The sequence below is a fragment of the Urocampus carinirostris genome, chromosome 10, assembly GCF_059441175.1.
Source record: "Urocampus carinirostris isolate Australia breed hairy pipefish chromosome 10, RoL_Ucar_1.0, whole genome shotgun sequence".
NCBI classification, from domain to species: domain Eukaryota; kingdom Metazoa; phylum Chordata; class Actinopteri; order Syngnathiformes; family Syngnathidae; genus Urocampus; species Urocampus carinirostris.
Window position 1 is genome coordinate 40,051,281 of NC_142358.1, and position 15,607 is coordinate 40,066,887.

Below are 15,607 nucleotides of genomic sequence, written 5' to 3' on the forward strand. Positions count from 1 at the left end.
TAAACAGGAGAAAATAGACGGGAACAATACCAGACAGGAAACCCAAGCAGGAAACTGGACAGAGTCAAAACCCACGTCTTGTGGGTGCAGAGGTTTGTTGAAGGACTGACAAAAGGTGAGTGAGAGCACCGAGCTTAAACAGGAGGGAAGCCAATCAGTCAACGAGTCGCAGCTGGCGCCAAACGGACGGGGCCATTTGGGTGCCATGGTCAACCGTGACAGGAGGAAATTAAAAATGTGTTTTAATCTGATTCATTAATCGAAAGAATAATCGACCATTAAAATAATCGTTAGTTGCAGCCCTAAATACAATGATTTTTTTTCCAGTAAAAAATCATTATTTCTAACCTCAGTGCTTCGACACTATTCTCCACTTTGCAACTCATTTGATTAATGAAAACAATTCAGACTTTTCATGGAAAACACAAAATTGTCTTGGTGACCCTAAACGTTCGAATGGTAGTGGAATCATTAAAAAAATTTGTACACCCCCAATTAGCCCTTAAAACTAGGAGTGAACACATCTTATTTAACAAAAGAATGAAATCATGTCACTTGAAATTCTTTCAATAATCTTGAAGGGATTATCAGAGTGAGCAGAAAAAGCAACATGTGGCTATTTTGACTGAAGAATCTAGATTAGAATATAAAAATCAAATTTTCCTTGTAAAGCGCTTTTCAGCCAATGAATTGCCACTAGAAGCGCTGTTGTCATGATTACCGATGTGAATCACCTCTGCCCGCTCTTTTGGCGCCAACCGCTGCGGGCTCTGATTGGCTCCCTGTCCCTATTTAAAACCCAGTCCTGTCGATCCCCTGTTGTCAGTCCGTCAACGAACCTCTGCCCTGCAAGACGTGGGTTTTGACTCGGTCCTGTTTCCTGTTGGTATTTCCTGTCCGGTATTCATCTCATCTCATCTCATTAGCTGCACCGCTTATCCTCAGTAGGGTCGCGGGGGTGCTGGAGCCCATCCCAGCAATCATCGGGCAGTGGGCAGGGGACACCCTGAACTGGTTGCCAGCCAATCGCAGGGCACACAGGGACAGACAACTTGCTCGCTCATTCACACCTAGGGACAATTTGGACTGGCCAATCCACCTGAAATGCATGTCTTTGGATGTGGGAGGAAACCGGAATACCCGGAGGAAACCCACGCAAGCACGGGGAGAACATACAAACTCCGCACAGGAAGTCCGGTAGCTGGATCTGAACCCACACAGGAGGTTCCCAAAACCTTAGAACTGTGCCGCACACGCGCTAACCACTGCGCCGCCGTGCTGCCCCTGTCCGGTATTGTTCCCGTTTATTTTGTCCTGTTTAATATCGGTTTCCAGTTTCGTTCCTGTCTCGTTTGTCCTGTTTAATTTCGATATCCTGTTTTGATATCATTCCCGTCTGTCCCGTCCTGTCCGGTATCGACCCCATCCGTCCGATATCTACTCGGGCAATTGGTATCGATCTCGTCAGCCTCTGGCTTCCTGTCTTTCCACGCCAGACCGCTGCCTAACGTGCAGGACTCCCCATTTCCCGTAAAATAAAAGTCTTGTGTGAGAAACGTCACGCATTAGGGTTTTGATCCTGTTCCGGTTCCTGACAGCTGTATAAAATCCACTTTTTTCCCCTCACCCAACAACCTGGAACACTTAATACACAGACACACACACAGTGGCTCAAATAAAATAAAAACAAAATAAATAATAATAGAAATAAAATAATTATGGCAAGGCACAGACTAGCCATGTGAGGAAAGGGACCTCAGAGAGGCTCATTCACACTGAGGGATGGCAGCAGACAGCTGCAGAACCTCCGACAATGTAGTTCAATCACATTTCTATAATACCCTGTCTTTGTATACTTTTTGACAACCAAAGTACAAGAAATGACGGCAAAGAGGATTTATCCCTCAGTGCATTGAGACCTGGCCTCATAAAAGACTATGAAGACAAATAGGCTTTCAGACAGACAGCTTTTCGGCCACTCAAACAATAACCCGGGACAAAAATAACAATCCAAAGTATGTGTATGTGTGTCCCTCATTTAATAGTAAACATGAGCCAGCAGCAACCAACCCAGCCATTGATTGGTGCTGCGGCCCATGCTGATGCCTTCTTGAGTGTGATTCAGAGGGGCAAAAGTAGGTCAAAGAAGTGGTAAAAAGGCCATTGGGGGAAAGACGGAGATAGCATCGTGCACACTTTCACCAACTACCAAAAACAAGACAAGTGACTGCTTAGCACGAACCGTCAACCCTCACTTCATCCTTTTCTTCTCCTACCTGGAAAGATAGACTGAAGAATGTCAACTCGGAAGTTGCAACATGTGTCAGAACCAGAACAGGACGAGGACCCAGGTAGTCCTCTGATAGTCCTACCACCAGAGAGGCCCAACTGTGGTTTGAACTGAGCACAGGGGTGTCAAGATGCTGCTGGAAATGTGAAATGTGAATTTCCATTCGGGGATGAATAAAGTATCTATCTATCTATCTATCTATCTATCTATCTAAGTCACCACACGTGAGTGTCCAAATATCTTAGATATTATGAACATCACACATTGTTGGGTCATTGTTTCATTTTTACCACCTTGCCAAGTTTCTGGTTTATTTGCTCCTTTTATTTTTCATTTCCAGTTTCGGTCTTTGTTTCTGAATTGAGACTTTTTCAGGTTTGGTTCGGTTAGGACATTTTGTTGTTGTGTGAACCCATGTTTGTAACTTTGTACCTCCTTTCATTCTTAAATGCTCTTCCTCTTTTTGAGCATCCCTGCCTCAGTTCCTGCATCCCCTGCATGGGTCCATCACGCTCCTAGTTTTATTATTAGAGTGCTATTTTCATGATAAAATACATTTTTTTGTCACGGTTGTCTCGGTATTGTTCCCGTTTATTTTGTCCTGTTCAATATCGGTTTCCAGTTTTGTTGCCATCTATTTTTGTCCTGTTTATTATTCTCTCCAGTTTTGGTTCCCGTCTAGTTTGTCCTTTTTATTTTCGATATCCTGTTTCTATATCTATCCTGTCTGTCCGGTCCTGTCTGGTATCGACCCCATCCGTCCAATATCTGCTCGGGCAATCGGTGTCAATCTCGTCGGCCTCTGACTTCCTGTCATTTCACGCCAGACTGCTGCCTACCGTGCATGACTCCCCATTTCCCGTAAAATAAAAGGCTTTTGTGAGAATGTCACGCGTTTGGGTCCTGATCCAGTTCCAGTTCATGACATTTTATAGGCTGGATGTACATACTTAAAGATGGAAAAACTGAGATGACAGACAGACAGAAAAGGATGGTCAGAAGGTAAGAATGAAACAATATTTTGTCCCAAAAGGTAAAAATAACACGCAGACAAAATACCATCCTCACTACACACACATACACAGGCGTTAACCTTAAAGCCCTCCCGGCTGCATGTCTGTTCTTAACCCCAATCCTAATTCCAACCCAAAATCAAGCCTTGACCTTCTTAATCCTCTTAAACAAGTAAGAAAAGGCAAAATGTTCTCCCTCAGCAGGCTTGTTGCCGTCCCCGCAGTCGTCGAAACACCAAACGCAGATTTAAGGAACAAGGTTTTAGGACCCAGTCGGAGGAAGCGGAGGAGGAGAGGCTGCGGTATGTAGGATCTGAACGTTGTGGAGCTAGAGAGCGTCATAGGGAAGTTGGGGACTCGGGAGGGAGGAACGCCAGACTCCCTCCACTGAGGAGGAGCCAGAAGGAAAGGAGGAGGATGATGATGATGATGACGACGTGAGAGGAGAAAAGACACCAGGGGGAAGGGAGCCCAATGCAGCATTGACGTCCTACCGTGCGCTCCAGCGTGGATGCAAAACAATGCAGGATGAGTGGCTGATTGTCTCCTTTCCTGGATCACGATTCGTCGAGAGGACGGAAGAACCGACCAGAAGACCTGAAGGTGAGGCAACGACAGGATTTAGTTGTTTTCTTTCGCTAGATGCGGTGTCACAATATTCATTAGAATGCATTTGATTATCTTTTTGTTTTTCGACAAATGACATCAATTGACCAATTTTGGTCCCATGCATTCAATATACAGTATGTTTTTGATTTCATTATCAAAACACAATTGAATTTAGATGAAAAAATCAACTAAGAATGGAGGAATCGGGCAGTACAAGGAACGTACCATTGTTGTAGCCTCGAACATAAAAACATATGTTGCATACACGCATCATACACATTGTGTATGATTTGAACATAACACACTTTGCAAAAAAACTGTCATGCACCAGAACAGGATCAGGACCAAAACGCGTTACGTTCTCACACAAGCCTTTTATTTTACGGGAAATGGGGAATCACGCACGTTAGGCAGCAGCCTGGCGTGAAATGATAGAAAGCCAGAGGCCGACGAGATCGATTGCAATTGTCCGAGTTGATATCGGACTGATGAGGTCGATACCGGACAGACAGGATAGATAATGAAACAGGATATTGAAAATAAACAGGACAAAAATAGACTGAAACAAAACTGGAAACCGAAATTAAACACGAGAAAATAAACGGGAACAATACCGGACAGGAAATACCAACAGGACCGAGTTGAAACCCACGTCTTGTGAGGTGGAAGTTCGTTGACAGGCTGACAATGGAAAAACGAGAGCATTGACTTTAAATAGACAGAAAGCCAATCTGTCAATGAGCCGCAGCTGGTGCCAGATGGGCGGGGCCAATTGGACGCCATGGCAACTATTACAAGAACACGTACTAAATCCTACCGTATTTTCCGGAGTATGAGGCGCGCCTAAAAAAAATTGGCCAGAAATGAAAGTTGAAAGTGTGGCTTATGATCCAGTGCGCCTTATATACCGGAAAACACGGTGTGGAAATGCATAGTTACAATTAAATGACACTGTTTGAGGAACATATAATGCAGTTTTGAGTGTCGTCTTGTGGTTAATATGTTAATTGTTTGTTGCCAAAAGGAAATAATGTGGAGAAAAAAAACGACGATTTAAAAAATTGAATCAAATTGCATACAGTACCCTTTTATAACTTGATATTATTTCCCAGGGGTATCAAACTTGCAGCCCGGGGCCAATTGGGGCCCACGAGTTGACAGTTAAAGCCTCAGGGTCACAAACTCGTAGCTCGCCTTTTCATTTGACTCGCAGGGTCTAGTCAAAAGGTGCTGTTTGAAAAGCTTCCAGTCGCTTCACCTTTTCACAGCATTCGTTTCCATTAGCTTTTTCTAATCGGCATGTTTCGTCTGGCAGTACCTCTTGATATTGTATCCTTTAGAAACAGCCATAGTCTCTTGGCAAATTAGGCAGACGCAGATGTTTTGGGTTTTGACGAAAAAAACATTAAAATTTCCACATGTCCTGGAAGTGATTGTCCTCACAGTCAAAGCGCTACTGCCATCATTTGTTAAAATGGTGATTTTTCTTTTTTTGGGGGACAAATTTATTTTATACTGTGGTTAATCTGTGGTTAATATTACTGGCAGGCCACATATGATTAATTTCCTGGCAGAGGCTTCGGGTTAGTAAAAATTTAATCACAGGGCATAACTGGCCCCCAAGCTGGACTATGGTCATGCCTGCACTACACAATACAGCGACATCTAGACGTCAAATATTGCACAGTGTCCCTTTAAGTACACTATTCACAGTGTCTCAAAGTTTTTTTTTATATTTTAACACCTACCCTTTAATAACAACTCATTTTTCTCTTCTGGATACATTTGTAAGCAGTGTTCCCTCTAAGCTGCGCGCGTGCGCAATTGCGCACTGCTCGCACATTCTCAGCGCACAAGAAAATCTAGCCAGCGCACAAAAACGAGGGCTCAAAATGACTAATTAAGAAGCGACTCAAGTCAAAGTTACAGTGCATGAAGGTAAAAATTCACGGATTCCCCTGACGTTGTGTCCTAAATGCGGTATTTTGAAGTCGAGTCGAAGGAGAACGAAGTTGAGTAAAGTTAGTAGTTTGTCGGGGAACCGGCTGCTTCGGCTCGGCTCACTAAAAGGAACCGGCTCTTTCGGGTCCCAAACGGCTCTTCGGGTTGTTTTTGCTTCTTTAATCCCAACATGACCAAATATTATGTAAAATTATGCACAAAATGACTTAAAGGAAGGGGGGAATAGAACAAAAAAGAAAAAAATACCAAAATGAAAAAGTAGTGAAAAGCTAAGCTAAAAAAAGAAACAAAAGGAAGAGAAAAAAGAAGGAAAAATTCAGAAAAAGACAGAAAAAAAAGAAAGAAACAAAGGAAAAACAGTACATAGAGAACAAAAAGAAAAAGTAACAGCTGGGTAAAAATAAACACAATGAGATCTTTTTTAAAGGAATTTAAAAAAAGGTAGAAAAAAAACACGGAAAAAAGAAGAAAAAGTTTGTGTTGCATTCAAATAATTTCCAATTATATCAAGTGAATCTTGTTGCCAACCTTGTACTTCCACAAAAAAATCTGATTAAGTACAGTTCTGTATCTTACAACCGACTAAATAAGCCTCCCAAAATGTTAATATTATGCGACAAAATATATCAGGAAATAAAAAGAAATGGATATCTTGTGAAAGAATTGTAAGAACAAACGACGTTTGTAGGACATACAACCTTTGCAATAGTACATGAGTCAATTCATTCAAAAGAGAAAAATAATTTTGCATTGCCGGAAACTCAGCAAAATGTAACTTGATGTCAAGTTTTGGACATGTTTGATAATGATTTAGTTGCCACTCTTGGGATTGCTGTTCCTCACTGTTGTTTCAAGCGCTGCTCACCGACTTTGTGTGAACGCTCAGACCCGTGGAAAATTAGAGGGAACATTGTTTGTAAGTATTTTATATTTCAGTTTATTATTCAACTTGCATCCTCCGTCTGCCAAGCTTTTTTTTAATTTTTGCGATGCCACTTGTAAAGGTTGTACTATTTCAAGACAGACAAACAAAAACATCCAAAAATCAAATCTAAAAATACTAAGGCGTGCAACAAAGCATGTTGGGCAAAGTGTTCAGCATAATAGTGCGCTGCTGTCATTTGCTTGACTGCTTCTCGCAGCTATTTTTCAACCTAGTTTGCATTTGTCATGTTTTTAGCTTGCGAGAGAGCGTTTGCACGTTTTAATTATGAGGTCGATTTCCCTTGGAGCACACGTCTCACACATCATACACTAAACATGGGATTAGAAAATCCTGTTTGCGATGTGCTAGACGAGGGACACAACTTGCATGTGCAAGAAGAAAACAATTTGAACATTGTTTGCTGTCAAGAACCGGAACAGGAGGAGAACCCAAATGCGTGACGTTTCTCACACAAGCTTTTATTTTATGGGAAATGGGGCAGTCAAGCACATTAACCCAAACGCCAGTTATTCGGCGACCGTTGGGCGGAAGACGTAAGGCAGCAGCCTGGCGTGGAATGCGAAGGAGATCGATACCAATTGCACGGGCAGATATCGGACAGATGGAGTCGATACCGGACAGGACGGGACAGACGGGATTGATATCAAAACTGGATATCGAAATCAAACAGGACAAACTAGATGGGAACGAAACTGGAGATTGATATTAAACAGGACAAAATAGACGGGAACAATACCAGACAGGAAACACAAGCAGGAAGCCGGACAGAGTCAAAACACACATCTCGCGGGTGCAGAGGTTCATTGACGGGCTGACAAAGGGTGAGTGAGAGCACTGACCTTAAATAGGAGGGAAGCCAATCAGTCAAAGAGCCGCAGCTGGCGCCTCACGAGCGGGGCCAATTGGGGGCAATGGGGAACCGTGACAATTTAGACAGAAGTATGAATGGGCAATAAGTGAAGGAAGCATATATGTACATTACAATACTATGTACAGTATACCACATTTCAGTTAAGTACAGTCAGAGGAGGCATGAAAATATAAAATTAAAAACATGTTACAGAGGTAAATTTATTCAGTGTTAAGGTTCTTTCTCATTTAACCTTTGGATTAATTCGGGATTTTCTTTATCAAAAGTGCTGAATTTTCACATGATATTCTAAATATGACTAATAGAATTAGTGCGTAACCTATTACTGTGCTGAGCCTCTGCAGAGGCAGAGTGAGGCATGCAATTCTCCTGCCTCATGGCAGAGGGCGATAGTGAGACCAACGATTCTGATTTGGCGCCTAACTCAGCCCCAAACAATATTGTATAAGCAAGTTAATGGCAAGTCAAGCCATCCAAGTAGGTTTTTTTTTGATGCATGGACATTTTTTTTACAATGGGGGTTTACTTTTCTATTGATGCTTTTTATTCAAAAGAACTAGCGCATAGGCTTCGTTTTTTTGTGATACTGACTGTGCCTCACCAGACACAAACCTCACTGCAGCACGTCATTGCTGCATTGACACAATTACAATTCATCAGTGTGGTCATGGGCAGCACGGCGGCGCAGTGGTTAGCGCTTGTGCGGCACAGTTCATGTCATGGGAACCTGTCGTGGGTTCAAATCCAGCTCCAGACTTTCTGTGCGGAGTTTGTATGTTCTCCCCGTGCTTGCGTGGGTTTCCTCCGGGCACTCCGGTTTCCTCCCACATTCCAAAAACATGCATTTCAGGTGAATTGGCCGGTCCAGATTGTCCCTAGGTGTGAATGAGCGAATGAGTTGTCTGTCCCCGTGTGCCCTGCGATTGGCTGGCAACCAGTTCAGGGTGTCCCCCGCCCACTGCCCGAAGATGGCTGGGATGGGCTCCAGCCCCCCCGCGACCCTAATGAGGATAAGCGGTACGGCTAATGAGATGAGATGAGAGATGAGATCAGTGTGGTCATTTTTACATTGTATTAAAACAAAACCTCGACCCAACATGTGACATGATTACTGTTGCGAGGCAACTGCCTCGGAAGCTGATTGGCTGCTTGTCACTTTTTAAACCCCCGTCTTCCTGTCACCCGTTGTCAGTCCGTCTGCGAACCTCAGCTACGCTAGGCAAGCCTTCCGACCCTGACTCTTTCCTGTTCTGATTCCTGTTTGATTTCCGCCTCTGACCCATTTTCTGAACTTGACGACGTTTTTGCTCCCCCGTCCCGGCCACCGATCTGCTTTTCCCGCTCTCGACACTGCCATTGCTCGCCACGGAAATACCACTTTTGCGTCTGAGCAACCTGCTCCCCACGACCAGCAATCGTCGGATCGTGGATACCATCCTTTCCCTTCTTCCCAATAAAATTAAGAGAAACGCACGCAAGTGGGTCCTGTCTTCGTTCTGGTCCTGACAACATGTGAGCTTAAATCCCTTAACACTAGGCACAAACAAGCCGCATTGACATCCCCCCCCTTCTTGGAGCCAGCCCGATTTTACACACTTTGAGTTACAGTGGAACCTCGGTTTTTGAACGCCTCTCAGTTCGAACAAATCAGAGTCCGACCAAAAATTTCGAGAAATTCTTGCTTCGCTGTTCGGTCAAAAAATCGGAGTTCGAACGTCGGTAATGCGTGAGTGCGTACGCTAGGGTGCGATGGATAGATGGCTCTTTTCGTGACCAACTGTTATCGCGTGCGGACGTGCTTCGTTTTGCTTTCGCTTTTATTATAGGTGTACAAAGTGTTTTAGCCCCTAATTATGCCTCTGAAGAAAGTCAGTGCAAGCAGCAAATTTGCTACAGGTGAAAAAAGAAAAGTAGTCCGTACAACTATTTAAGAAATAAATAATAGCAAAATATGAAGGAGGTGTGCGAGTGTCTGATCTTGCTAGGGAATACAGCATGGCTTCTGCTGACCACCACAAAGGTAATAAATCCTATTCATAATTCTTTTCTTTATCATTTTTTTTATTTTTACACGTTCATGTTAGGGGAATCTTTCGTACGGAAGATTACGATAACGCAAACGTACGATTAGCCTGGGTTAGCTTTATGTTTACGTTGAACATTCAAAGTAAACATTCAGGGTGTTGGAACGGAGCCCAACTTCCAATGAACCGCTCACCACTTGTTGTGGAGACCCGGGTGCTAAATGACTTGTAAACGACCTGATTTTTTTATCTTTACACTTTCATGTTAGCGTAATCTTCCGTACGGAAGATTACGATAACGCGGAAGTACGATTAGCCTGGGTTAGCTATATGTTTACGTTGAACATTCAAGGTAAACATTCAGGGTGTTGGAACGGATTAAAACGATTTACATTATTTTCAATGGGAAAAATGATTTCGGTGATCGAACAAATCGGTTTTCGAACAGGGTTCTGGAACGGATTATGGTCGAGAACCGAGGTTCCACTGTACTTTGAAACCCAACAGTGAGTGCAGTATGTCATCACCGAGTCACAAATAAATAGCCTGCCCTTCACTTCGCGTGCAGCCGGCTCAATGTGTTTCCATAGAAACAGGAGGTTCCTTTGTTAAAAAAAGAAAACTGTAACTCATAGAAGCTCTTTTTCTCACATAGATGAAATCAGTGTGTCAGTTGAAACTCCGGTTATTTTCCAGATGCTTGGACACGATTGGTCAGGGATACGAATATGTGTGAGAAGCAAGTGATTTATCAGATCCTGTCTCTGGTTGCTCGTTGAGCCAACTGGTCGACCAATTACCTCCAGCGTTTTGCAACGTGAGTGCGGAAACATATCAAGAAGGACTGCAGAGTTGCTAAAAATCAGACGGTCAGCTGCAACAAGAAATTTGCATCCTTTACCCATTCCACCTTGGGTTTACTCACTCATAGCTTAACAGGCGCAATCCTTGTATACACAGAATCTCGTGGGAATAAAGATAAATATTCCTCATCTTTTTGCCCTCATTATCGCTGTATTACGTTTCTAACTCGCGGTTGATGGTGGACGCATCAGGTTAGCACTGCTCGTTCTATGCGTTTATACTGTCATTGGCGTCGGTTTTAAGAGTATTGTTAATTATTAATTTTACAATTCTAACCATTTTGACATAGTTAGAAGTAAAGCAGCCGAGTCCTGCCATGGCCGGGCATTATACCGGCGGGCGGAGACGTAACTGCGTGAGATTCTTGCTCAAAGATGTTGTGGCAATTTCGGAGGGAATGTCAAGGACGGATTTTATTAACAAGTTTGTTGAAAAGATTCTGAAGTTTAAAAAGGAGGAGGTACATGCTGTCATAAAAATGACTTCTGGCAAAGGCTTTGATGTGAGTTTTGAAACGGCAGCTCTTTATCAAGAGTTTTGGAATCGCTTTGAGGGAGTGAGGTCCCAGTTTTCAGGATTTACAGTGGAGAAGCTGACTGATAATACTAACAAGATTGTCGTCGTTAGAATGTTTAGTGAGATGATCAGTGCTGATGACGTCTGTTATTGGTTGAGTAGATACTGCTCAGTAAAAGGCCAGGCTATGAAGGTGAGGTGTGAGAAAGGCTATTGGAATGGTGCCTGGAGGGTACCAGTCCAACTACGGCAAGATCCTCAGGGCTTTCAGGGAATGAAACAAATTCCGTCGACTATATTCCTGGGGGAAAACCGTGGCTTTATCCACTATCAAGGGCAACCGAAACTCTGTCGCAAATGTGGTGAGCATGGGCATCTGGCTGAGGTATGTGATCGAATTTTTTGTGGAAAGTGCAGAACAATTGGACATTCCTTTGAGGAATGTAGCAATAGCAGAAAATGCAATCTCTGTGGAGAAACGAATCACCTCTTTAGAAACTGCCCGAATTCGTTTGCTAACAAATTGAAAGCTAGGAAGGCAGTTAACAAAGACAACAAAGACAATGAAATGATGTCAGACAACATAGATAATGAAATGAATAAATGTCACAAAGACAATGAAGTGAATAAAGATAACAAATACAATGAAATTAATAAAGTCATGGAAATACAAAATGAAAATGAACAAGAAATTAATGAAGTTATAGAAATACCCAATGAAGATGAACAGGAAATGAATAAAGTTATGGAAATACCCAATGAAATTGATCAAGAAATGCACAAAGAAATTGGACAAGACAAACAAATTGAAAAAACAGATGTACCTACCAAAACCCCTGGAGCAGAGACCAGAGAATCAAAATTGAAACAGGAAGAACCTGGAAATTCTGATTCGATTTCTCATAAAATACCTGAATTTGGACATGACAAACGAATAGAAAAAGCAACTGCCACTCTGAAAACACATATTAATCAGGAAGGGCCTGGAAGAGAGTTCAAATTAGCAAATTTGTTTGCTACGCCATTGGCGGGATTTGGAGAAGTCAAACAAATCGAAAAGGCGAATGACTCTCCAAAAACCCATACGGGCACTGGAAAGAGGAGTAAAAGTAAGACAAAATTGGGAGTGGTGAAAAAACCAGAAACAAAGATAAGAGATTTAGAAGAAAGCCGATTGCCGGTGAATAAGCCCACAAGGGAACTGTATGAAGTTGAGACGGAGGAAGTCGGGGAGGGAAAAAATCTGACCCTTAGTGGGCAAGGAAGTAAGAGACCCTTTGATAGGTCCTCTGGCTCACCCCCTAACCCAGAAAAAAGGGGAAGACCTGGAACCACAGACAGAGAGTCAGAGGGTCCCAGAGTTTTCCCCGGTGAGTCTCAAAATGAGGTACTACTCTTAAGTGATGTGTCTGACACAGGTGACACTCTCGATGATCTCGATGATCACCAAAGAATGGACTCAGATCCCCCGGTTTTGTCTAACTAGTTTAAATACTTTAACAACAATTATGAACATTACATTCTCTACTATCAATGTGAGAAGTGTGAGATCAAAGGTTAAGGCTCACAGTGTTTTATCGTTCTTAAAAACTATCAGAACGGATGTGTTTTTACTACAGGAATGCTGCATCCCCTTTCTAAAAAATTATAAACAGTGGGAAGAGATTTGGCCATATCCGTCATTATGGAGTGGCTCGAATGAAATCCGTAACGATGGGGTAGCCATTTTAATAAACAACCCTCAACTCATCATAAAGGGGAGTACTGTGATAAGAGACGGACGCGCAATCTTAGCAAGACTTTCTTATATAGGGAATGATTTTAACCTCATTAACATATACGGCCATGCCGACAGACAACTCAGGTACGAACTTTTAGAGGACATCCAGTCGCATATGCTAGGCCATCAACCACTAATCGTGGGAGGAGATTTTAATTGCATCCTAAGTAGGAAGGATAGAAAGAGGAATGATGAGGAGTTTAAAGTAGATAAAACATCAACTTTATTACAAGACATGTGCCGGACATTTAAACTGGTGGACTGTTTCAAATCCATACATCCAGGAGAGGAGGGATTCACCTGGTTCAGTAGTGACAATGCCAGAGCCTCTCGAATAGACTACATCTTTACGAGGGGTTTAGCACAGAGTGATGCAAGATTAATTCCAGTTTTTTTTTCGGATCACTTGCTACTGTCCTGCTCTTTCTCATTTCCTTCAGGTATGACTGTTGGGAAGGGTTTGTGGAAGTTAAACTGCTCCCTGCTGGAGGATGAGGCTCTAGCCGCACAATACAGGGAGCTGTACAAAGACTGGCAGACCCTTCAAGACTCGTATGATTCACGAGCACAATGGTGGGAAATGACAAAGAAACGAACACAGACCTTTTTTAAAAATGCAGGGAAAAACAAGAAACTCAAAGAGATGAAACGCATGTCGGGACTACAAAGAAGACTCCAACGCTATTTCATCCTAACAGAAAAGGGGATGGACTTTAATGATGAAATCAAAGAGATCAAACAAGAACTAAACGCTTTGGCGGAAATAAAGAGCAAAGGCATCATAATAAGAAGCAGAGAAAGAGAAATAGAAGAAGGGGAAAAATGTACACGCTACTTTTTTAAAAAAATTATGGGCAAAAATGAGGGGATTTTTAAACTTCAAAACGAAAACGGGCAAATAACAAAGGAAAGTAGTGAAATAACCAGATTGGTCGAAGACTACTACAAAAAATTATTTGAAAAGAAAGAAACATATGAGAATGAAATGGGGCATGTATTAGATCATATTTCAAGATCAGTGCGTCAAGACCCCTTTTTAACATCAGACTTTACCCAAGACCAACTGAATGATTGCATAAAGACTATGAAAAAAGGCAAATCACCCGGGGAGGACGGACTCAACCTCGAATTTTACCGGACTTTTTGGGATATTTTAGCACCAGATCTGTTAACTGTTTTTAACGAATTTTCCAGTCGAGACCATATGCCAGACAGTTTCAGAATCGGGATAGTTACTCTATTGCACAAAAAAGGAGACAAAATTGACTTAAAAAACTGGCGACCCATAACGCTTTTAAACGTGGACTGTAAAATTTTCAGCAAGCTTCTAGCAACACGAATGTCTGTTGTCTTGGGAGACTTGGTTGATCCAGACCAAACCTGTGCCATTGTGGGAAGGAAGATCAGCGACAGTCTCATGCTGATCCGTGACACCATTTGTTATGCAAGAGACAGAAACATGCGACTAGCGGTCCTAAACCTAGACTTTGAAAAAGCCTTTGATCGAGTCTCGCACCAATACCTCTTCAGGGTATTGCAAAAATGTGGTTTTCCCCAAAAATACATCAATTGGGTAGGACTGCTATACCGAGACATCTACAGCAAATTCATGATTAACGGGAATTTATCGGAAGCAATCGAGATCAACTGCGGTGTACGTCAAGGTTGCCCTATGTCTCCCCTTCTCTATGTTCTTTGCATTGAACCTTTGGCACAAATGTTAAGAAAAGATAGATTTGTCGAAGGCATCAATATCCCAGGAAGTGGGGGACAAATTACCAAGTGTGTTTTGTACATGGATGATTTTAATATTTTGTGTACTGACCGCGCATCTGTTGAAAGAGCCCTTGACTTGACTGACCTGTTTGGGAGGGCGTCTGGGTCAAGGCTAAATAGAGAAAAATCACAAGTGAAGTTTTATGGAATGTGGAAAGAGACAGAAAAGGCAGGACTCCCGCTGACGGTGTTAAAGACAGACCAGAAAATCCTAGGGATAAAATTCAATGTGGATGGAGGAGGCGAGACCAACTGGGATGACGTGACAAGGAAAGTTAAGCAAAAACTTGTTTTTTGGTCACTAAGAAAACTGACAATAGAGGGGAAGGTCCTAATCATCAAAGTGATCATCCTCCCAATGCTTTTGTCAATCAGTTTAATTTTTATGCCTAAAAGAAACGTGCTGTTACAAATGGACCGAGCCATCTTTCGCTTTGTCTGGGGCTCAAAGTGGGAAAGGATAAAAAGAGATACAATGAAAAAGAAAAAGGAAAAAGGGGGGAAAGGAGTGCCTGACCTCCAGCTTTTCCTGGGAAGCAAATATGTCTCTCTCCACTTCCAAAACGCTGTGGGCCCACCCAACAACCCGAAAAGTCAAGCAATGACCCGTTTTTGGATGGGCTCATATTTGCGGAAGCTAAAGCTTGTACCAGACAATCGTTTGATTCCAGTTTCGTTTAACTTGCCACCAACACATCTCTTTATCCGGGATTTTTTGAAGAAGTTTGATTTGGAAACACAAGAATGTCACACTTTACAAAACCACAGGGCCCTTATTGCTATTGTGCAAGAGCGAGCTACAGTAAGCCCTGTGCGGGGGCTTGCGTTTGGCGAATCCACAACGGTTTGGAGCAACGTCAATCATCCTGCCCTCCCAAACAGACTACGAGACTTGTCATGGATGGTGGCTCATGAAGTTCTCCCAGTCAGAGCTGTAATGCACCACAGAGGAATGT

The 15,607-nt window shown here is 42.6% G+C and overlaps 1 protein-coding gene across 1 annotated transcript in view; it reads left to right on the plus strand.

The window, feature by feature from the left end:
* Positions 1–3,638: 3,638 nt before the first annotated feature.
* tmem91 (transmembrane protein 91) overlaps positions 3,639–15,607 on the plus strand; it is a 34,507-nt gene continuing 22,538 nt past the window's right edge. The window contains exon 1 of the mRNA XM_088345701.1: positions 3,639–3,906. The gene's annotated coding sequence lies outside the window, so the exon portion shown is untranslated. The remainder of the gene's footprint in view (positions 3,907–15,607) is intronic.